This window comes from Scylla paramamosain, unplaced genomic scaffold, assembly GCF_035594125.1.
Source record: "Scylla paramamosain isolate STU-SP2022 unplaced genomic scaffold, ASM3559412v1 Contig54, whole genome shotgun sequence".
Taxonomy (NCBI): Eukaryota; Metazoa; Arthropoda; class Malacostraca; order Decapoda; family Portunidae; genus Scylla; species Scylla paramamosain.
In genome coordinates, this window is record NW_026973719.1 from 265,001 (window position 1) to 290,091 (window position 25,091).

General features: G+C 38.8%; 1 protein-coding gene and 1 long non-coding RNA gene across 10 annotated transcripts in view; one reads left to right on the forward strand and one right to left on the reverse strand.

Annotated features, from left to right (window-relative positions):
• The window catches only part of LOC135098310 (uncharacterized), a 25,068-nt gene extending 6,907 nt beyond the window's left edge, over positions 1-18,161 (reverse strand). The window contains exons 1-2 of the long non-coding RNA XR_010266810.1: positions 17,339-18,161; positions 9,126-9,346 (exon numbers count right to left, since the gene is read on the reverse strand). This is a non-coding gene — a long non-coding RNA (uncharacterized LOC135098310). The remainder of the gene's footprint in view (positions 1-9,125; positions 9,347-17,338) is intronic.
• The window catches only part of LOC135098307 (prostaglandin G/H synthase 1-like), a 103,519-nt gene that overhangs the window by 23,042 nt on the left and 55,386 nt on the right, over positions 1-25,091 (forward strand). The window lies entirely within an intron of this gene.

A 25,091-nucleotide genomic window follows, 5' to 3' on the forward strand; every position in this document is an offset into this window, starting at 1 on the left:
TCCTATGGAGAAAGTGGTCTCAGTTTTTTAACATTTCAGATTTTGAACAGCATTCTGAAACAAATTAAGTTCTAGAACCAAGGTTCCACTATATATATATATATATATATATATATATATATATATATATATATATATATATATATATATATATATATATATATATATAGGACGGGAGAGGAGGATTCACTAAACAACTACTGAAATTATTACACACAGTGAGGTCTGAAGCACTGGACCACGGGGTGCTGTGTACTCATCAGTAACCCAGCTATGACCTCACTGAATGTTTCCCTTTGTCTCTCTAAACACAAGGGGGCAGTCACAGCCTGCCCTCTAAAGAAAACTCTTCCTTCACACAAAATTACAAGCACCTAATTACACACACAACTTTCACTCAAAATTCAAAATCATCATGGCAACTCTTACACCAGCCTTGGAGTCCCCATCTGGGGAGGGGACCATAAATGTCCCAGGTCAGACTGCTCTTATGGTATAGACTCTAAATGTCTTGACATCCCACTTAACTTTTTTTCACTAACTTCTGCAACATTTGCAGTCTTAAATCTAATTTTCAATCTGTTGAACACCACCTCTACTCTACTAAACTTCATCTTTTCCTCACTAAAGCACAGGTATCTGGGGCAACTGACAGTAGCCCCTTTTCTATTCCCTCTTACTTACTCTATCCTCATTTTCAATCCAAAGCTGGATGTTGCATTTATGTGCATAACGACAACCTGCTCTTGCGCCCACGCTCTCGAATCTTCCAAGTTTTCCACCATTTGGCTATGACTACAGAGTCACTCCCATACTAAATTTATTTGTACTCTATACCTCTCATCTAACTCCTCTGACAATTAAACTTCCAAAGTGGAGGACATTCTGATTCTCTTCCCTTTTGCAGGAATCTCCATTCTTGGAGACTTTAATGTTCACCACCAGCTTTGGCTTTCCTCTCCCTTCACTGACCATCCTGGTGAACTAGCCTTCAACTTTGCTATTCACCACGACCTACAGCAATTGGTGCAACTGGAGAAGGCAGTAGACACCTGGCGAAACGATAATTACTCCCAGTGAGGTCTAAAGCACTGTTCAGGGGGTGCTGTGAACTTATCATTAAACCCAGCTGTGACCTCACTGAACGTTTCCCTTTGTGTCTCACAACACAAGGGGGCAGTCACAGCCTGCCCTCTAAAGACAACTCTCTTCCTCCACACAAAACTACAAGCACCTAATAACACACACACCCTTCACTCAAAAATTTTAAAATCATCATGGCGACTCCTACACCAGCCTCGGAGTCCCCATCTGGGGAGGGGACCATAAATGTCCCCAGGTCGGACTGCCTTTCTGTCAACGACCCTAAGTGTCTTGACACCCCCCCTCAACTTTTTCTTCATTAACTTCTGTAACATTCACGGTCTAAGATCTAATTTTCAATCTGTAGAACACCACCTCTCCTCTTCTAAACCTCATCTTCTTTTCCTCACTGAAACTCAGGTGTCTGAGGCAACTGACAGTAGCCCCTTTTCTGTTCCCTCCTACTTTCTCTATCCTCATTTTTTATCCAAAGCTGGATGCTGCGTTTATGTGTGTAATGACTTAACCTGCTCTCGTGCCCACGCTCTTGAATCTTCCTAGTTTTCCACCATCTGGCTACGACTACAGAGTCACTCTCATACTAAATTTATCTGTGCTGTATACCTCTCACCTAACTCCTCTGATTATAAGAAATTCTTTGACTACTTAACTTCCAAAGTGGAGCACATTCTGACCCTCTTCCCTTTTGCAGAGATCTCCATTCTTGGAGACTTCAATGTTCACCACCAGCTTTGGCTTTCCTCTCCCTTCACTGACCATCCTGGTGAACTAGCCTACAACTTTGCTATCCTCCATAACCTAGAGCAATTGGTGCAATACCCTACTCGTATTCCTGACCGTCTTGGAGATACGCCCAACATTCTTGACCTTTTCCTGACCTCTAATCCTTCTGCTTATGCTGTCACCCTTTCTTCTCCGTTGGGCTCCTCCGATCACAATCTCATATCTTTATCTTGTCCTATCGCTCCAATCCCTCCTCAGGATCCCACTAAGCGAAGGTGCCTCTGGCGTTTTGCCTCTGCTAGTTGGGGGGACCTGAGAAGGTATTTTGCTGATTTTCCTTGGAATGACTACTGCTTCCGTGTCAGAGACCTGTCTTTGTGTGCTGAGCGCATAACAGAGGTGATAGTGTCTGGCATGGAGGCGTACATTCCTCACTCTTTTTCTTGTCCTAAACCTTCTAAACCTTGGATTAACACAGCTTGTTCTCATGCTATACATGATAGAGAGGTGGCCCACAAAAGGTACTTAAGCCTTCCATCACCAGAATCTCATGCACTTTATATTTCTGCCCGGAACCATGCCAAGTCTGTTCTCCAACCAGCCAAAAACTCCTTCATCAACAGAAAGTGTCAAAACTTTTCAAGATCTAACTCACCTCGTGACTTCTGGCATCTAGCCAAAAATATCTCCAATAACTTTGCTTCTTCTTCTTTCCCTCCTCTACTTCAACCAGATGGCACCACTGCTATCATATCTATTTCTAAAGCTGAACTCTTCACTCAAACCTTTGCTAAAAACTCTATCTTGGACGATTCTGGGCTTGTTCCTCCCTCTCCTCCACCCTCTGACTACTTCATGCCACGTATTAAAATTCTTTGCAATGATGTTTTCCATGCCCTCGCTGGCCTAAACCCTTGGAAGGCTTATGGACCTGATGGGGTCCCTCCTATTGTTCTCCAAAACTGTGCCTCCGTGCTTGCACCTTGCCTAGTCAAACTCTTTCAGCTCTGTCTGTCAACATCTACCTTTCCTTCTTGCTGGAAGTTTGCCTACATTCAACCTGTTCCTAAAAAGGGTGACCGCTCTAATCCCTCAAACTACCGTCCTATTGCTTTAATTTCCTGCTTATCTAAAGTTTTTGAATCTATCCTCAACAGGGAGATTCTTAAACATCTATCGCTTCACAACCTTCTATCTGATCGCCAGTATGGGTTCCGTCAAGGCCGCTCTACTGGTGATCTTCTGGCTTTCCTTACTGAGTCTTGGTCATCCTCTTTTAGAGACTTTGGTGAAACTTTTGCTGTTGCCTTGGACATATCAAAAGCTTTTGATAGAGTCTGGTACAAAGCTTAGATTTCCAAACTACCCTCCTACGGTTTCTATCCTTCTCTCTGTAACTTCATCTCAAGTTTCCTTTCTGGCCGTTCTATTGCTGCTGTGGTAGACGGTCACTGTTCTTCTCCTAAATCTATTAACAGTGGTGTTCCTCAGGGTTCTGTCCTGTCACCCACTCTCTTCTTATTATTCATTAATGATCTTCTAAACCAAACTTCTTGTCCTATCCACTCCTACGCTGATGATACCACCCTGCACTTTTCCACGTCTTTTCATAGACGTCCAACCCTTCAGAAGGTAAACATATCACGCAGGGAAGCCACAGAACGCTTGACTTCTGATCTTTCTAAAATTCTGATTGGGACAGAGCAAACTTGGTATTGTTCAATGCCTCAAAAACTCAATTCCTCCATCTATCAACTCGACACAACCTTCCAGACAACTATCCCGTCTTCTTTAATGACACTCAACTGTCCCCCTCTTCTACACTGAACATCCTCGGTCTGTCCTTTACTTATAATCTGAACTGGAAACTTCACATCTCATCTCTAGCTAAAACAGCTTCTATGAAGTTAGGCATTCTGAGATGTCTCTGTTAGTTTTTCTCACCCCCCCAGCTGCTAACTCTGTACAAGGGCCTTATCCATCCAGGTATGGATGCTTCACATGTCTGGGCGGGTTCCACTCATACTGCTCTTCTAGACAGGGTGGAATCAAAAGCTTTTCGTCTCATCAACTCCTCTCCTCTAACTGACTGTCTTCAGCCTCTCTCTCACCGCTGCAATGTTGCATATCTAGCTGTCTTCTACCGCTATTTTCATGCTAACTGCTCTTCTGATCTTGCTAACTGCATGCCTCCCCTCCTTCCGCGGCCTCGCTGCACAAGACTTTCTTCTTTCTCTCACCCCTATTCTGTCCACCTCTCTAACACAAGAGTTAACCAGAATTCTCAATCATTCATCCCTTTCTCTGGTAAACTCTGGAACTCCCTGCCTGCTTCTGTATTTTCATCTTCCTATGACTTGGATTCCTTCAAGAGGGAGGTTTCAAGACACTTATTCAGCAATTTTTGACCACTGCTTTGACCCTTTTATGGGACTGGCATTTCAGTGGGCATTTTTTTTATTAGATTTTTGTTGCCCTTGGCCAGTGTCCTTCCTACATAAAAAAAAAAAAACACCCTACTCGTATTCCTGACTGTCTTGGAGATAGGCCCAACATTTTAGACCTTTTCCTAACCTCTAATACTTCTGCTTATGCTGTTACCCTCGCTTCTCCATTGGGCTCCTCCGATCACAACCTTATATCTGTATCTTGTCCTATTGTTCCAATCCCTCCTCAGGATCCCCCTCAGTGGAGGTGCCTCTGGTGTTTTGCCTCTGCTAGTTGGGGGGGACTTAAGGAGGTATTTTGCAGATTTTCCTTGGAATGACTACAGCTTCCATGTCAGAAACCATCTCTGTATGCTGAGTGCATAACAGAGGAGATAGTGTCTGGCACGGAGGTATACATTTCTCACTCTTTTTCTTGACCTAAGCCTTCCAATTCCAAACTTTGGTTTAGCGCAGCCTGTTCTCATGCTACACATGATAGAGAGGTGGCCCACAAAAGGCACTTGAGCCTTCCATCATCAGAATCTCATGCACTTTATATTTCTGCCCAGAACCATGCCAAGTCTGTTCTCCAACTAGCCAAAAACTCCTTCATTAATAGAAAGTGTCAAAATCTTTCAAGATCTAGTGAAAAAACATCTCCAATAACTTTGCTTCTTCTTTCCCTCCTTTATTTCAACCAGATGGCACCACTGCTATCACATCCATCTCTAAGGCTGAAATCTTTGCTCAATCCTTTGCTAAAAGCTCTATTTGAATGATTCAGGGCTTATTTTTCCCTTTCTTCCACCCTCTGACTACTTCATGCCACGTATTAAAATTCTTCGCAATGATGTTTTCCATGCCCTCACTGGCCTAAACCTTTGGAAAGCTTATGGACCTGATGGGGTCCCTCGTATTGTTCTCCAAAACTGCTTCTCCATGCTTGCATCTTGCCTAGTCAAACTCTTTCAACTCTGTCTGTCAACATCTACCTTTCCTTCTTGCTGGAAGTTTGCCTACATTCAGTCTGTTCCTAATCCCTCAAACTACTGTCCTATTGCTTTAATTTTTTGCTTGTCTAAAGTTTTTGAATCTATCCTCAACAGGAAGATTCTTAAACATGTCACTACTTCACAACCTTCTATCTGATCACCAGTATGGGTTCCGTCAAGGCTGCTCTACTGGTGATCTTCTGGTTTTCCTTACCAAGTCTTGGTCATCCTCTTTTAGAGATTTTGGTGAAACTTTTGCTGCTGCCTTAGACATAAAAGCTTTTGATAGAGTCTGGCACAAAGGTTTGATTTCCAAACTACCATCTGACGGCTCTATCCTTCCCTCTGGAACTTCATCTCAAGTTTCCTTTGTGACCATTCTATTGCTGATATGATAGACAGTCACTGTTCTTCTCTTAAAATCTATTAACAGTGGTGTTCTTCTTCCTATTATTCATCAATGATCTTCTAAACCATACTTCTTTTCCTATCCACTCCTATGCTGATGATACCACCCTGCATTTTCCCCTGTCTTTTCCTTGATGTCTAACCCTTTAGGAAGTAAACATTTCACACAGGGAAGCCATAGAACACCTGACTTCTGATCTCTCTAAAATTTCTGATTAGGGCAGACCAAACTTGGTATTGTTCAATGCCTCAAAAACTCAATTCCTCCATCTGTCAACTCAACACAACCTTCTAGATAACTATCCCCTCTTCTTCAGACACTCAACTGCCCCCTCTTCTACACTGAACATCCTCGGTCTGTCCTTTTCTTATAACTTAAACTGGAAACTTCACATCTCATATTTAGCTAAAACAGCTTCTATGAAGTTAGGCATTCTGAGATATCTTCAGTTTTTCTAAACCCCCAGCTGCTAACTCTGTACAAGGGCCTTATCTGTCTACATATGAAGTATATTTCACATGTCTGGGGGGGTTTCACTCATACTACTCTTTTAGACAGGGTGGAATCTAAAGCTTGTTGTGTCATCAACTCCTCTCCTCTAACTGACTGTCTTCAGCCTCTTTCTCACTGCTGGAATGTTGCAGCTATTGCTATCTTCTACCACTATTTTCATGCTAACTGCTCTTCTGATCTTGCTAACTACATGCCTCCCCTCCTCCTGGGGCCTTGCTGCACAAGATTTTCTTCTTTCTCTCACCCCTGTTCTGTCCACCTCTTTAATTCAAGAGTTAATCAGTGTTCTCAATTATTCTTCTCTTTCTCTGGTAAACTCTGGAACTCCCTGCCTGCTTCTGTATTTCCACCTTCATAACTTGAACTCCATCAAGAGGGACGTTTCAAGACATACTTCAATTTTTGGTTACTGCTTCAAACCCTATTTGGGGACTGGCATCTCAGTAGGCTTTTTTTTTTTTTATTGGATTTTTGTTGCCCTTTGCTGGTGTCCCTCCTACGTAAAAACATAAAAAGACATTCTGCTTCATTTACAGACATGTATCCAGTAAATCCAATGAATGGCCTGTAGGCCATATATCTGTTAAATGTGGAAATCCACTATAACAAGGGTTTACTGCATATTAAATATAATAATAATGACCTTAAAACTGATCCCTGTGGCACCCCACTCATATTTTACGATTATTATGATCGAAATACAAGCATAGTTATCCTTAATGCATTGCTTTAATGACTGGTAGAGATGGAAATAAATAAGTAAATAAATAAATAAATAAATAAATAAATAATCCAAATTTAGGAGAGGTACTTCTGGTTCTTACTAAAGAAAAAAAAAACCTGCAATTTTCATGAAAAATTCTGTAAAAATTTGAAAGTTAAAACTTACAGATTAAAATAAATATCATTCCTTTATCTTTATTATGGATGAAATTACCAATGTTCATCTTCAGATGTTATTTTCTCAAAATGGGGTTGGTAGTGCTTATAACATTCTCTAAACTGTGCCTCACATCACTGTTGATGTGTGCCAAATGCCGTTAACTGACTCTCATAGGGATTAGTTTATATGAATAAGTGTTTCCACAGTATTTCTGAAGGGTGTGATTACCCAACTCCTACTCTAACCTACACTGTTATGTCATCTTCAGGGTGGAGGTGTGACAACCAACTACTCTAACATCCGCTGGACTCCTGTTATGCATTATGTCTCATTTATCTTCACTTGGGGCCTTGGTTCCTCTCACCTAAAGTGTTTTGTATCACTTGGCATCAATCACTTCCCCATGAAGTAGCTAGGCTTCACTCAGGAGCCTTACAAGAAAGCCCAACACCCTGTCAAATCAGTCTCAACCCACACAGTGAAGGACTCTCACCTCTCGGTGTCTGAACCAACACTTGCATGATTAACGACGCCCTCAATGACACCCCCCATTGCTGGAAGTATGTGGACGACTGCACCGTGGGCATAACAGTCTCCAACAAGAACCCGGACTACTTGCCACTGCAAGTAATTTTGGAGCGACTGCAGACGTGGACGGAGGAGAGCAGGATGACCATCAACCACAGCAAAACTGTGGTAATGCATTTCTGTACCTCCTCTGTACCAGTGCCCCCTCTCCAGCTCACAGTGGCCCCTCCGGGTGGTCTGATGTGTCAAGCTTCTTGGAGTCACAGTGGACAACCAGCTGACCTGGAAGCAGCATGTCGCCAGCACCATAAGATCCGCTACGTACAGACAACCTGTGCAGACTCAGGTTGCTGGGGACACTGACAGAGGAGTTAAGGAGGGTGTACCTCACTTTCATCCTCCCCAAACTCATGTATGCCTCCCCAGCGTGGTCCTCCTACCTCACACACACTTAACAGCTATAGCTGGAGAGTGTGCAGGGTCATCCTTGGCCCTGCCTACACCACCTATGATGAAGCCCTGACCACCCTGAGTCTGTCCAGACTATCCATCAGGCACCGAGAGGCTCTGAAGAAGTTTGGAAGGGGACTTCTGCATCATCCACGTCTCAGACACATGCTGCCGCCTGACACGCCTTGCCCGGTCTGTGCCACCAGGCACAACAACAAGATAATGCCCCTAAAGGTGCCGCGCACGGACCGGTACAGACTCAGCGCAATTCCCACCATGGTGTGAGCCATCAATCAATAGTATTTCGCTTCTAGATTAGACTTAGCTTTAGGATTAATGTTAAGTGTTTCCCCACCCCCTCTGTACATTTTCCGTTTGTAAACTGCCTAAAGAATAAACCGTTTATTATTATTATTATTATTATTATTATTATTACTATTATCATTATTATTATTATTATTATTATTATTATTATTATTATTATTATTATTATTATTATTATTACAGAGCACATATGAGCAACACCTATACATGCAGTCTCATTTACAGTTGAAAGTGAAATGTTTTACGTGGTATTATGTGGTATTGTATCTGAAGTTCAGCTCAGAGTATCACTTTCCATGCTTGTCTCTACCACTTGTCTTTGTCTTAGATTAATGTTAAGGATCTATTTGTGTTATAAGTTATTTGTAATTTGGTAATGGTGCTAATATACATATATATGATAAGTTATGCCATCTTTTCTTCCGTCACCCTTAAAGTAGCAGGGAGAGAGAGAGAGAGAGAGAGAGAGAGAGAGAGAGAGAGAGAGAGAGAGAGAGAGACTGAACACCATTATGTTGTGGTGTTTGGTATAGCAAGGGAGAATGTGCCTTCTTATGCTATGTTATGTTAAGACTAGTGTTATGAATTCCAGAAACTATGAGTGCATGTGTCCTGACAGAACAACAACACATGTAGGTCAGTGATGCAGCACATCCAACACTTGTACCCTAACACAAGAGGAGGAGGATAATTTAAAAGAGGAGGAGGAGGAGGAGGAAGAGGAGAAATTAATAAAATAGCAAAACCAGACTAAAATCTCCACTACTCACCTATCCAATGGAAGTTTCTGCATTCGGACTCCCTCCCTCTTGGCCTTGGCGAGGGTCAGTGGTTCTCCTGAGGACTTGTCAACAATGCCACCAATAATGTAAACAGCATTGTGGTCATACACCAGCAGCTCCTCTTGACAGTGAGGTGTTAAATAGACCAGCTGTTCTTTGGGGTATTTTTGCAGATAACTCTTGGGATTGATTATCAAGGGATACTCTGGCTGTTGTGATTGAGAAAAAATGCAATACAAAAAGAAAAAAGATAAATACAAAGAAACAATATGCAACCATGATAGATGCAGTGAATATAAGAGAGAGAGAGAGAGAGAGAGAGAGAGAGAGAGAGAGAGAGAGAGAGAGAGAGAGAGAGAGACTAAAGAATGCAAAAAAAGGAATGGAAGGACAAGAAAATGCAATAAGATACCTCTTTTAAATGGAACTCTTAAAAGCCAGCATTAGATATATGAATGAACAGATAATAGATAAAATAATGTTAACAATAATAATAATAATAATGACACTACTACTACTACTACTATTACATATACAGATTAAGCATCAATACTTCAGCATACTTGGTTCCAGAACCATCCTGAATTAGCTATTTTCCCAGATTAACCAAAATTTATCCATTGACACCTCGAATACACTTCCCAATACATCTGAAAAGACCTAAATGGTGTGCCAAAGAATGTTTTCATATAAAATGAAACAGCTAAATGTAAATTAAACACAAGCATACAGGAAATGTGAAACAAGCCTGATGAATTTGCTGATGTATTCTCCTCAATCACCAATTATTTTCCTCCACAAACCTCAAGCAATGAAATACCTTGGCACTTCTGGAATCTCTGCAAATATCCCTGAGTACACTCAGTGATGTTCTACACCAAACTCTATAAAATCCCTTAACTTATTCATCATCAAATCAGATATATCCACGCCATCACTGTCATTACTCAATCATGATCTGTAATCTTTTTGTCTTTCATTGTTTTTGTATGCATATGTTTCTTTGAATCATTGTCAGCAAAGAGCTGCTTCAACTTTTCCTGCTGCTCGTCTACATCATACCCAACTGATGATCTTGTGCCATAAGCTTCACACAGGTGATAGACACAAACACCACAGTCCAGCTTTTTGCAACACTTCCACTTTCCTTTCATCATTATTGTGTTAGGTTTATATTTCGTGACACAACTTCCACTTCCTTCTCCTTTTGAAGTCACAGCTAGTGTGAAATTTGGACCAGAAATAAAAATCAGAGGAAAACAACTTTTTTGCTCAGCGCTGGTTAAACACACACACACACACACACACACACACACACACACACACACACACAATGGTATGGAAAATGTGGACAAAGAAGGTTTTATAAGTTTAGACACTCAGAGTACAAGGAGACACAGTAAGAAGTTGAAGAAAGTTAACTGTAGAAGAGACATCAAGAAGTATAGTTTTCCTCACAGAAGATGTTGTCAATGCCATAACTGTCCATGCTTTTAAGACCAAACTGGATAGATATAGAGACGGGATACTATGAGATTACTCCCCTCCCATAAACTACAACTAGGTAAATACAATTAGGTAAACACACACACACACACGGACATGGCAGAACTGACAGGACGTGTTTCCTAGTGCTTTGCATATAGAAGGTTTGAAAAACACAAATTGCTCACGGTGGAACAAGATATGTAATGAAGACACAGGAATATCTAGTGGTAAGTAGGGAGGGGAGAAACAGTACACGAGTATAGTTATCCCATCTCTAGGAAAGTTTGGTTGGTTTGTTTATATTGGACAAAAATGGCGGAGAGCAGCACCCTAAAAGAATGGGGGTCCTTTGAAGGTTTTACTGATGAAGAAAGATTTGCTGGTAAAAAAAGATTTACAGGTGAAGAAAGAGAACTAATATATAGAATGTAGTGTAGAAAAATTTGGTAAATGGAAGATATGATGGACAAGTCATTGGAGAGAATAAAGACACTGGAGGCACACCAGGAGAAAGGTAAGGAGTTGGTGACTATTACAGCAAAGTTGATGAAAATGGAAGATAAAAATGAGAAGTTAAAGGTGGAAAATGACTGTTTAAAGAAGCAAATAAAGGAAAAAGTTGAAACTGTTCAAAAAGGAAATGAGGAAATGAAGGCAAGTGTAAAGGAAGTGGAAATGATGCCAAATACGTGGTTAAATGAATGTAAATTTCAAGAATCACAAAAGAAAATAATAGAACAAGAAAGTGACAAACAAAACCTGAGACAGAAAGTGGTAAATGTTATTAAAGAAGAGAAAAAATTGGTGAGAGATACTGTAGAAAAATATAAACAAGCAATTATTTGGTATAAAGGAGGAGAAAATAGTAGGCAGAATTCAAAGAGAAAAAAGGAAAAGAACCTGTTCAATAAGTTACTGAAGAAAGTGATGGATGAGGACAGTCAGATAGTAAAGCAAGTGGAAGAGTTCCATAGAATTGGGAAATATGAAGAAGAAAAAATGAGACCCATAAGAATAAGGTTTACAACACAGGCACAAGCAGAAGTAGTAATTAATGGGTCTTGGAGGTCATCTGGAGATGAAGAATATAGGAATTTATGGATAAAAAAGGATATGGATGAGACTGAAAGGTTGAGGCAAAAGGAGCTGGTAAATGAGGCTAAACAAAAATATTAACAATGAACGGAGGAGGAGAAGTTTTCTGGAGAGAGAGAGAGAGATATGAGAATAAAGAAATGGTACATCAAACAGTAAGTAAAGTATGTTATACTAATGTAAATGGATTAATGTCAACAAAGATGGAGTTAAATGAGTTATTAAACAGAACTGTACTGGATGTTGCTGTATTATGAGGCAAAATGGAAAAATGAATGGGGAACTCCTGACATTGGTGATGATAAATATGATTTATGGATGAAAAATAGAAGTGACAAGGGGAGGGGGAGTGATCATTCTAACTAAAAAATGTGTTAAAGTGGAAAGGGTAATAAAAAGTGAAGACAAGTCTGAAATTCTACAAGTGATGATTACAAGTGGAAATGGAAGGATAATGAATTATGTAGGAATGTATGTGCCACCTATGACCAATGCTTGGTAAAAAGAACAAGAAGAGATGTTGGTAGATGTGTTAAAAGATCTTGAAAAGATAGTGATGGAAAGTAGTGATATAGTTAGTGTTGGTGATTATAACTGTAAGGAGATAAATTGGGAGACATTGACAACTACTGGAAGTGAAAATTTATGGAGTAATAGACTGTTAAACTGGGCAGTGGAAAACTTAATGACTCAATGGGTTGATTGTGATGCCAGATTTGGTGGATGAGATAAACCATCAAGACTTGATCTAGTGTTTTACCAAGGACATGGAAATTATTGAAACTATACACTATGATAGCCCTTTAGGTAAAAATGATCATGTGTTGATGGAATCTAACTTGAAAAGTGAAAATGTAATAATTGATGAAAATTACAAGGTAAAAAGATTTAAATATAGTAAAGCTGACTTTGAAAAATTAAGAAAATACTTAGTTGCTGTGGATTGGAAACACTTTGAAGACACAAAAGTTGTTCGGAAAAAAATGGGATTAATTTATAAGGGTATATAATTCTGCTATGGAGAAATTTGTACCTAGAGGAGGAGTAAGATGTAGAAAGGGTAAAGAATGGTTCAATACAAAATGCATAGAGGCTAGAAATTGTAAGCTAAATGCTTGGAACTGATGGAAGAAGAGAAAAACTGAGAGCAGATGGAATACATTAATGCTAGAAATAAGTACATTGAGATAATAAGAATGGAGAGAAGAAACTACGAAAAAGATATAATAGATAAGTGTATAAATGAACCCAAACTGTTCTTTAGACATATTAATGGGAAGATGAAGAAGGAAGGTGTATCAAGATTGAAAGCTGAAGGAAAAATCTATGAGGATGGAGGAGGTTATGAACAATAGTTTCAGATCAGTATTTACTGTGGAAGGGGAGTTTGATACTGGAAGGGATAAGTTGGTGAGGAATATACTAAGTACAGTCCCAGTCAATTATGAGAAAATACTGAAGATGATGGAAGAATTTGAAGTAAATAAAGCAACTGGTCCAGATGGAGTATCAAACTGGATATTGATGGTATGATAAAATTCACAATCTAGTGGTAACATCACTATCACAGGAAAGAGTACCAAAAGACTGGAACAGAGCAAATATTACACCAATATTCAAAGGAGGAAATAAGGAAAACCCGTTAAATTATGGACCAGTGTCCTTGACTAGTTTTGTAGGAAAAATATGTGAAAGAACAATAAAGGAAAGATGGATGGAACACTTGGAAAAAAATAAAGTTTTGGTAAATTGTCAATTTGGATTTAGGAGGGGAAGATAATACTCCATAAACTTATTGTACTTTTATTCAAGGGTAATCAATATTGTGCAGGAGAGAGACAGATGGGTGGATGGTGTCTATTTAAACTTGAAGATACTATCTGACAAAGTACCATACCGAAGATTGCTATGGAAGATATAAAATTATGGAAAAATTGGAGGAAGACTGCTGGAGTGGATGGATGACTATCTGGATGATAGAAAGATGAGAACAGTAATACAAGACCAGAATTCATCCTGGCTGAAAGCAACTAGTGGTGTCCCACAGGGGTCAGTGTTGGGATCAATAATGTTTGTAATATATGTGAATGATATAAATGAAGAAATAGACAGTTATATGAACTTATTTGCAGATGATGCCAAGCTGATGAGAAGGGTAGAAAATGTAAATGACTGTATGGTACTGCAAGATGATTTAAATAAGATAAATAGATGGAGTAAATCTTGGCAAATGGAATTCAATTTAAGTAAATGTAAAGTAATGGAGTTGATAAGAGAAAGAAAAGAATACAATATTATTACGAGATGGGTGGTGTGAAGTTACAGAAATCAAAAAAGGAAGTGGATCTGGGAGTAACAGTTACTGAGAACTTGGTTCTGGACAGACACATTGATAAATTTACTGGAGGGATGATGAATTTGTTAAAAAGAATAAGAATGGCATTCACATATTTAGATGAAGGAATGATAAAAAAAGTTGTTGATTTCCATGATAAGACTAAGACTGGAATATGTGGCAGTGGTGTGGTCTCCTCATATAAAGAGGAATATTATAAAATCAGAAAGAGTACAAAGATGGTTCCGTAGTTAAGTCAACCTATGAAGAGATTAAGAATGTTGGAAACTCCTACGCCTTGAAAATACGAGAGAAAGAGAGAGAGGGGATTTAATAAACATCTATAGAATGATAAATGGTATGGAAAAAGTGAACAAAGAATGTTTTATAAATTTAGATACACAGAGTACAAGGGGACACAGTAAGAAGTTGAAGAAAGTTAACTGTAGAAGAGATATCAAAAGGTATAGTTTTCCTCACAGAAGTGTGAACAAATGGAATGAACTCAGTGAAGACATTGTCAATTCTGTAACTGTCAGTGCTTTTAAGACCAAACTGGATAGATATAGAGATGGGATACTATGAGATTACTCCCCTCCCATAAACCACAACTAGGTAAATACACACACACACACACACACACACACACACACACACACACACACACACACACACACACACACACACACACACACAGAGGAGGAAATGAGACTGCATGGGGAGAAAGATTTCTGAAGCTATGGAAAACACAATGATGCAATGGGTGACTGAAAATACAAGATACACGGGAGATGATGAACCAACAAGACTTGACCTAATATTAACAAAAGGAATCAACTTAACTAAAGAATTAAGATATGTGTGCCCCATGGGAAAAAGTGACCAAGTAATGATAGAAATTGAGACTGATAATGATGTCAGTGAAGAGGATGAATCATACAAAGAAAACGGGAGAAACTATGGGAAAGCAAATATAGATGATCTTAAGAAACTTTAGGAAGAAATGCACTAGGAAAAGCTGAAAAGGGCAAATTAATAAATATGACATTTTTATGGAACTATATAAGACAGGAGTGAATAAGTAGGTCCCACTATATAAACCTAAAGGTAAAGGAAAACAGGTGAGGTTCAGTGCAAAATGTGCCAAAAAAAAAAAAAAAGATAGAAATCAAATGAAATCCAAACCAAAAAATAAAGATTTTATGATAGCAAGAAATTAATATTTGAAAATAAGGAGAGAGGAAGAGAAAGGATATGAAAAGATATAGTTGAAAAGTGCAAGGATGAACCAAAACTATTCTACAAATTCATAAATGGAAAAATTAAACAAAAAGAAAACGTAGAAAGATTGAAGGATGGAAATGAAACATATGAAGACCCAAAAGACAAGAGTGAATTGCAAAACAAAAAAGTTTCAGCAAATTTTTCACAGAAGAATCAGAATTTAAAGAACCACAAGATGAGAAGAACAAAAAAGAAAATGTGGGAAATTACAGTAATCAAAGAAGTTCATAAAATGATGGAGGAACTGAAAGGAAGAAAAGCAACAGGACCAGATGGAGTAGCAGGTTTCATTTTAAAAGAGTGCAGGAAACAATTAATCAAACCAGTATATGATATAATAAAATGTTCATTATCAATTGGAAGAGTGCCCAAGGACTGGAAGAGAGCAAACATAGTGTCAATTTATAAAATGGAAAGAAAGAAGAACCACTAAACTATAGACCAGTATTGATGACAAGCATAGTATGTAAGATCTGTGAAAAAGTGATAAAGAGGCAGTGGACAAACTTTCTAGAAAAACATGATATAACAACAGAAAAACAGTATGTCTTTAGACAAAAGCAATCATATGTAACAAATTTGATGACCTTCAATTCAAGAGTGACTGATATAACACAGGGATGGATGGGTAAACTGTGTGTATTCAGATAAAAAAAAAAAGCTTTTGACAAAGTTCCCCACAATTGGTTACTATGGAAGTTAGAAAATACAGGAGGATTAAATGGAAAAATAAAAAAAAAACTGGATGGGAAGTTACTTAAAGGGAAGAGAAACAAGAATGGTAGTAAAAGATGTGAAATCAAAATGGAGAAAAGTAGATAGTGGAGCACAACAAGGATCAGTGCTGGCACCAATACTTTTCCTGATCTACATAAATGATGTGCCTGAAGGAATAAAGAGTTACATGAGTTTGTTTGCCAATGATGCAAAATTACAAAGACATATAAGAAACAACAAAGACTGAAATTCTACAAGAGGACTTGAATAAAATCTGGGACTGGAGTAAGTAATGGGAGATGAAATTTAATGTGAAAAAATGTCATGTAATGGAAATGGGAAAAAAGCGAAAAGAGACCAAAATGGATGTATAAAATGGGAAATGAAGAAATAATAAAAGTACAGGAAGAGAAAGGATAGTCAACAGTTTGAGAAACATGTAAAAAAGATCATCAGAGATACACATAAAATGCTGAGAAATAATGAACAGCATTCCACTACATGGATAAAGTTAAGGCAGGTTCACACTTGGCAATTCACTGCTGGATTGCCACCCACCACAAGCTAGCAATACAACCTCCCAGCTGGATGTATGTTCATACAGGCAGCTGGGAAGGGGCAGCTGGTTGACAGGAAATAAATATAAACAAACAACAACTCAGCAAGATGTCTTCCTCCAGTGATGCCGAAGTGATAATTGCATTTCTTTTGGTGTACTGGAAACTAAAATGGAAAAGAAAACATCTGTGGACACGTCCCTGGCTAAATAAAAGTATCTACTACACTCTCTGGCTTGAGCTGAGCATGGAAGACCCAAACACCATCATGAGACAGTGGATACACCTCAACAGGGAGCAGTACCATGGTTTCCTGCAGTTTGTGACTCCCCTTATCAAGAAGGATGATACCCACATGAGGGATGCAGTGGCCCCTGGTGAATGCCTGACACTTACATTGAGTTTTCTAGCAAGAGGTACGGGAGAGAGATTGGTAATTATTAAAAACTTAGCTTCATCTGTAGCGATTGCTACTCATATATATATATATATATATATATATATATATATATATATATATATATATATATATATATATATATATATATATATATATATATATATATATATATATATATATATATATCATGTCTCAGGTCCCAGAGATGATGTTGGTCCCTCACTAGCTCCAGCATTAACTTTTCTGCCTCTGGACACTACATCTTCCACAACTCTTCCCAAGGACACAATGTAAACAAAGCAGTGCATGGCTAGACAAGACCAACCTGTCAGTCTTGTTGGCACGGCTGGCAATTCCAGCTGCCAGACACCAGAAGTCTAGCAGGTGGGCCAATGTGGCTTGCGGCGGCTGACAATTCAGCAGCGAATTGCCAAGTGTGAATCCCCCTTTATGATGAGAAAGATAATTACCACTATAATTAGACCAAAGCTGGAATATGCTGAATCATTGTGGTCACCAGACCTGGAAGAATTAATATATGAAGACAGGTTAAAGGAAATGAATTTGCTAACAATGGAACAAAGAAGAGAACAGGGAGATTTAATAATGATTTATAAATTGTGGAATAGAGTGAAAAAAATTGATAATGAGAAACTACTGGTATGAGAAGTATAAAATACCAGATACACATAAGATTACAGCAAAAAAAATAAGAAAAGGGAGATGCTTGAATAACATAAAGAAATATAGTTTCCCACAGAGAAATATATAAGTTTGGAACAAGCTAAGTGAAGATGTAGTATTGGCAACGAGTGTGCACAAGTTAAAGGAAAACCTGGACAAGTGTAGATATGGAGATGGGACCAGATGACCATAGCTCAGGCCCTGTAAACTACAACTAGGTAAATACAACTAGGTAATGCACATGTGTATACACACACACACACACACACACACACACACACACACACACACACACACACACACACACACAGTAAAGACTTAAAAGTAAAAAAAAGTTGAGTGTGACATATCAAACAAAGTTGAATTAGTAGCTATTGAGGTATTAACAAAAGGAGGAAAAATAATGATAACACCAATATATATGCCTCCAAGGACAAGAGTTTAGGAGATGGAAGAGTACAATGAGTTAGAAAACCTAACTGAGGAAACCATAAAAGTTATGCTTCAAAATATAGAAGACAAATCCAAAAGAATAATATTAACTAGAGATTTTAACAGTGATATAGACTGGAGTAAATGCAAAGTAAAAAAAAAATTCATAATACCAATGGAATGGAATGGAATAAACCAAAAAGACAGCTTAATTATAAAAAAGGAGATTAGGAAGAACTATGAAAATATTTTGATTCAATAAATTGGGGAGAAAAACTGGATATAAAATGATCAGTACTCAAAGTTTTGTGAAATTTACAATGAAGGAGTTAGAAGATACATCCCTTACAAAAAGACAAAGACAATAATGAGTGGTTGGATGGTAATTGCATTGTTGCAAGAAAGAGGAGAGATTTGTTGTGGAACAGATACAAAAGACATAAAGATTAAAGAGACTATGAGAGACACAAAAGTGCAAAGAACGAATATACACTGAAGAAAAGAGAAGCAGAAATTGAATATCAAAAGGACACAATAAACAAATGTAAAGACAAACCCAAGCTATTCTATAGTTATGTTAAAAGCAACACTAAAGTGAAAGACAGAATTCAGTGGCTGACATATGAAGAAAAAAAATATTATACTGAGTAAGAAATGTGAGAGATACTGAATAAGAAATTCCAGTCAGTATTTAAAAATGAAAAAAAAAACATTTCTGGAAGAGCAAAAATAGAGATCCAGAAAAAGAAACATTGGATAACTTAGTAATAAGTTGTGAAGAAATAAAAGCTGAGATGGAAGCATTGGACAAAAACAAAGCTATGAGTCATAATGGCATTTCCTGCTGGGTATTGAAGGAATGTGTAAAAGAATTAAGTAAGGCACTAAACATATTAATACAAGATTCCCTAAATCAAGGGAAGCTGCCAGAAAGCTGGAAAAAAGGAGACAGAGTACCACTATTTAAGAAAGAAAACAGACAGAACCCTCTCAACTATAGGCCAGTTTCTCTAACAAGTGTAATATGCAAAGTCATGGATAGAATAGTAAGGAAGAACTGGGTAGATCACATACAAGGTAGGTAACAAATTACTATCAAACAAACAATTTAGTTTCAGAAAAGAAAATCCTGTGTATCAAACTTGTTAAGCTATTAAACCAAAATATCTAAAAAACTACAAGAAAGAGATGGATGGGTTGATAGTATTTACTTGGATAAAAAAAAAAAAAAACTTTGACAGGGTTCCTTATCAGAGGCTTATCTGGAAATTAAAAATCTACGGAGGTGTTCAAGGAAATTTATTAAAATGGATGGAAATTTTTTTAAGAGAGGAAAATGAGAACATTGAGGTAAATACTCTACTTGGAAGGATATAAGTAGTGGAGTTCCGCAAGGCTCTGTATTAGCATTGATTATGTTCTGATTATGTAAATGATATGCTTGAGGTAATTGCAGAAGGGAGCTATGTGAACATGTTTACTGATGATGCAAAATTCAAAGAACTGTAAAAAATTAAGACTGCTGTAGAGACTTGCAAGATGACGTTAATAAGTTCAATGAACAAGTGATAAATGGCAAAAGGAATTTAATGCATATAAATATCATGTTCCGAATTCTGGGAGAAGTGAGTCACAACCAGAATGGAAATATAAATTAGAAAATAAAAAATTAAGAGTCTGAGAAAGAGAGAGATTTAGACATGAGAATAAATAATAAGCTAACTTCAGATAATCATATAAATGATAAGGTGAGAAATATGTATGTCCTGTTGCCAAATATGAGAACAGCATTCACATAAACAGATGAAGAGATGAAAAGAAATTTATAACATCATTCATAAGATCCACATTAGATATGCAGTGGTGGTATGGAACCTACACTTAAAAAAACATATCTCCAAAACACTTAAAAAAACATATCTCCAAACTGGAGAAAGTTCAAAGGGCAGCATCAAGAATGGTGCCATCCCTTAGAGGGTTAAGCTATGAAGAAAGAAGGATAAGAGGTGAAATGATCGTGATGTATAAATGTTTGACAGAAAAAGAAAATATTGATGCAACAAATTTGATTACAAGATGAAACATTTTTTTTTTTTTATGTAGGAAGGACACTGGCCAAGGGCAACAAAAATCTAATAAAAAAAAAATGCCCACTGAAATGCCAGTCCCATAAAAGGGTCAAAGCAGTGGTCAAAAATTGGTGGATAAGTGTCTTGAAACCTCCCTCTTGAAGGAATTCAAGTCGTAGGAAGGTGGAAATACAGAAGCAGGCAGGGAGTTCCAGAGTTTACCAGAGAAAGGGATGAATGATTGAGAATACTGGTTAATTCTTGCATTAGAGAGGTGGACAGAATAGGGGTGAGAGAAAGAGAAAGTCTTGTGCAGCGAGGCCGCGGAAGGAGGGGAGGCATGCAGTTAGCAAGATCAGAAGAGCAGTTAGCATGAAAATAGCGGTAGAAGATAGCTAAAGATGCAACATTGCGGCAGTGAGAGAGAGGCTGAAGACAGTCAGTTAGAGGAGAGGAGTTGATGAAACAAAAAGCTTTTGATTCCACCCTGTCTAGAAGAGCAGTATGAGTGGAACCCCCCCAGACATGTGAAGCATACTCCATACATGGACGGATAAGGCCCTTGTACAGAGTTAGCAGCTGGGGGGGTGAGAAAAACTGGCGGAGACGTCTCAGAACACCTAACTTCATAGAAGCTGTTTTAGCTAGAGATGAGATGTGAAGTTTCCAGTTCAGATTATAAGTAAAGGACAGACCGAGGATGTTCAGTGTAGAAGAGGGGGACAGTTGAGTGTCATTGAAGAAGAGGGGATAGTTGTCTGGAAGGTTGTGTCGAGTTGATAGATGGAGGAATTGAGTTTTTGAGGCATTGAACAATACCAAGTTTGCTGTGCCCCAATCAGTAATTTTAGAAAGATCAGAAGTCAGGCGTTCTATGGCTTCCCTGCGTGATATGTTTACCTCCTGAAGGGTTGGACGTCTATGAAAAGACGTGGAAAAGTGCAGGGTGGTATCATCAGCATAGGAGTGGATAGGACAAGAAGTTTGGTTTAGAAGATCATTAATGAATAATAAGAAGAGAGTGGGTGACAGGACAGAACCCTGAGGAACACCACTGTTAATAGATTTAGGAGAAGAACAGTGACCGTCTACCACAGCAGCAATAGAACGGTCAGAAAGGAAACTTGAGATGAAGTTACAGAGAGAAGGATAGAAACTGTAGGAGGGTAGTTTGGAAATCAAAGCTTTGTGCCAGACTCTATCAAAGGCTTTTGATATGTCCAAGGCAACAGCAAAAGTTTCACCAAAATCTCTAAAAGAGGATGACCAAGACTCAGTAAGGAAAGCCAGAAGATCACCAGTAGAGCGGCCTTGACGGAACCCATACTGGTGATCAGATAGAAGGTTGTGAAGTGATAGATGTTTAAGAAACTTCCTGTTGAGGATAGATTCAAAAACTTTAGATAAGCAGGATATTAAAGCAATAGGACGGTAGTTTGAGGGATTAGAGCGGTCACCCTTTTTAGGAACAGGTTGAATGTAGGCAAACTTCCAGCAAGAAGGAAAGGTAGATGTTGACAGACAGAGCTGAAAGAGTTTGACTAGGCAAGGTGCAAGCACGGAGGCACAGTTTCGGAGAACAATAGGAGGGACCCCATCAGGTCCATAAGCCTTCCGAGGGTTTAGGCCAGCGAGGGCATGGAAAACATCATTGCAAAGAATTTTAATACGTGGCATGAAGTAGTCAGAGGGTGGAGGAGAGGGAGGAACAAGCCCAGAATCGTCCAAGGTAGAGTTTTTAGCAAAGGTTTGAGCAAAGAGTTCAGCTTTAGAAATAGATGTGATAGCAGTGGTGCCATCTGGTTGAAGTAGAGGAGGGAAAGAAGAAGAAGCAAAGTTATTGGAGATATTTTTGGCTAGATGCCAGAAATCATGAGGGGAGTTAGATCTTGAAAGGTTTTGACATTTTCTGTTAATGAAGGAGTTTTTGGCTAGTTGGAGAACAGACTTGGCATGGTTCCGGGCAGAAATATAAAGTGCATGAGATTCTGGCGATGGAAGGCTTAAGTACCTTTTGTGGGCCACCTCTCTATCATGTATAGCATGAGAACAAGCTGTGTTAAACCAAGGTTTAGAAGGTTTAGGACGAGAAAAAGAGTGAGGAATGTACGCCTCCATGCCAGACACTATCACCTCTGTTATGCGCTCAGCACACAAAGACAGGTCTCTGACACGGAAGCAGTAGTCATTCCAAGGAAAATCAGCAAAATACCTCCTCAGGTCCCCCCAACTAGCAGAGGCAAAACGCCAGAGGCACCTTCGCTTAGGGGGATCCTGAGGAGGGATTGGAGTGATAGGACAAGATAAAGATATGAGATTGTGATCGGAGGAGCCCAACAGAGAAGAAAGGGTGACAGCATAAGCAGAAGGATTAGAGGTCAGGAAAAGGTCAAGAATGTTGGGCGTATCTCCAAGACGGTCAGGAATACGAGTAGGGTGTTGCACCAATTGCTCTAGGTCATGGAGGATAGCAAAGTTGTAGGCTAGTTCACCAGGATGGTCAGTGAAGGGAGAGGAAAGCCAAAGCTGGTGGTGAACATTGAAGTCTCCAAGAATGGAGATCTCTGCAAAAGGGAAGAGGGTCAAAATGTGCTCCACTTTGGAAGTTAAGTAGTCAAAGAATTTTTTATAGTCAGAGGAGTTAGGAGAGAGGTATACAGCACAGATAAATTTAGTATGAGAGTGACTCTGTAGTCGTAGCCAGATGGTGGAAAACTCGGAAGATTCAAGAGCGTAGGCATGAGAGCAGGTTAAGTCATTGCGCACATAAACGCAGCATCCAGCTTTGGATCAAAAATGAGGATAGAGAAAGTGGGAGGGAACAGAAAAGGGGCTACTGTCAGTTGCCTCAGACACCTGAGTTTCAGTGAGGAAAAGAAGATGAGGTTTAGAAGAGGAGAGGTGGTGTTCTACAGATTGAAAATTAGATCTTAGACCGCGAATGTTGCAGAAGTTAATGAAGAAAAAGTTGAGGGGGGTGTCAAGACACTTAGGGTCGTCGACAGAAAGGCAGTCCGACCTGGGGACACTTATGGTCCCCTCCCCAGATGGGGACTCCGAGGCTGGTGTAGGAGTCGCCATGATGATTTTAAAATTTTTGGGTGAAGGATGTGTGTGTTATTAGGTGCTTGTAGTTTTGTGAGGAGGAAGAGAGTTGTCTTTAGAGGGCAGGCTGTGACTGCCCCCTTGTGTTGTGAGACACAAAGGGAAACGTTCAGTGAGGTCACAGCTGAGTTTAATGATAAGTTCACAGCACCCCCTGAACAGTGCTTTAGACCTCACTGGGAGTAATTATCATTTTGGCAGGTGTCTACTGCCTCCTCCTTCTGAGGAGAGGCAGAGAACATAAAATGAGGTTAAGAGAACATAAAATGAAACTGAGAAAAAAGAGAGACAAAGACATACAAAACTACAGTTTTCTAAATAGAGTAATAGATTTATGGAATTCACTGTTAGAAGAGGTAGTGTGTGCAAACAGTACACATAAATTTAAAGAAAATATGATAATTGGTTACTAAAAAACAGGACATTACATGCATGACTCAATCCTTTAAAAAATATAAATAGGTAAACACACATACTGCAAGGGTTCTTAACTCTCTCATGCACCAGCAGGTTTCATAAATTTTCTTTACAATATATCTTCTGTTGGCAGGTATTTGTGGCCTCTCTGTGTGCCTTGCAAAACTTTGATTTGGAAGAATTTTTCTTTCCTTCAAAACTCATAAGTAAGCACATATATCATATATCACTAGATAAAAAAAAAATTCATCTTTATGATGGTCATATAAAAAATTTACTAAAAAGCTATTTCATTATTTTTTCCTTAAAAATAAATACAAAAAAAAAAAGTTCACAGCCTCATGGCTCAGAACTTTTCCAATGAGCATTCTGTGCACTACACATCAACTAAACTATCTTTTTATGAGCCTTACAATGATACTTTTGTCACTGCAATATGTCAATGAGATCTCAAGAAAATAAAGGAAAACTTAAATCAGCATTCATTTTGGATTATGTGCTGACAGCCTGAGTTAAGCTGACCCTATACAATCAATATTATTGTGCAATATTGTGTATTGTACAATATTATTGACAGTGAAGGAACAGTATTGGAGAATGACACAATATACTGAAGACATCAAAAAGAGTTTGATATTTTATTGCACAATAAAAATTAGTCAATATATTGTGCAATAATATTGATCATGTAGAGTCAACTTTACAGACTGAAACTGATAAATTATCTAATGGTCAGCCTATTCTGGGAAGCATCAGCATTGCCAACTCATTATTTTTGTGAAACTTATGCTCATCACTGTGTTACAACCAGTTCCCAGCCCCTTCACAAAGCTGCCACACCTGGAATAGCTTCCTCCTAGTCACCTACGTGACTGGATGCAGGGCTTAATATGGGTTACAAGGTCCACTTTTGACTCATGCACCCTTCTTAACAACGGTTGTAACACCAGGTCACACTAACAAGGTCGCCAGTCTGTCTTACCCATCTACAGACAAGGAAAATACCCTAATAACACTTAACTCCCACAGCTATGAAAAGATCAACAACCACATCTAGGAAGAAACAATTATAACGAGCAATAATACATATGGTTGAGGTATAAAATCCCATTGGATTTAAGTAATAAATCCTCCCACTGTCCAAAGATGTGTTATATCTCTCACAAAGCAGTGTTGTTTATTACCTCCTGGACAGCAGGCCTTGTCAGGGCCTGAGGAAGGAGTAAAGTTCCACTACACAGCTTTTCACTTAAGTATTCTGCAGCTAAGCAGCATCAGCCAACAGTGGCATTTAACACAACGAGCTCACTAACAAGGGAAATGACTACAGAAAAGTGCCAACAAACACACAGGAGGGTAATTCACCGCTCA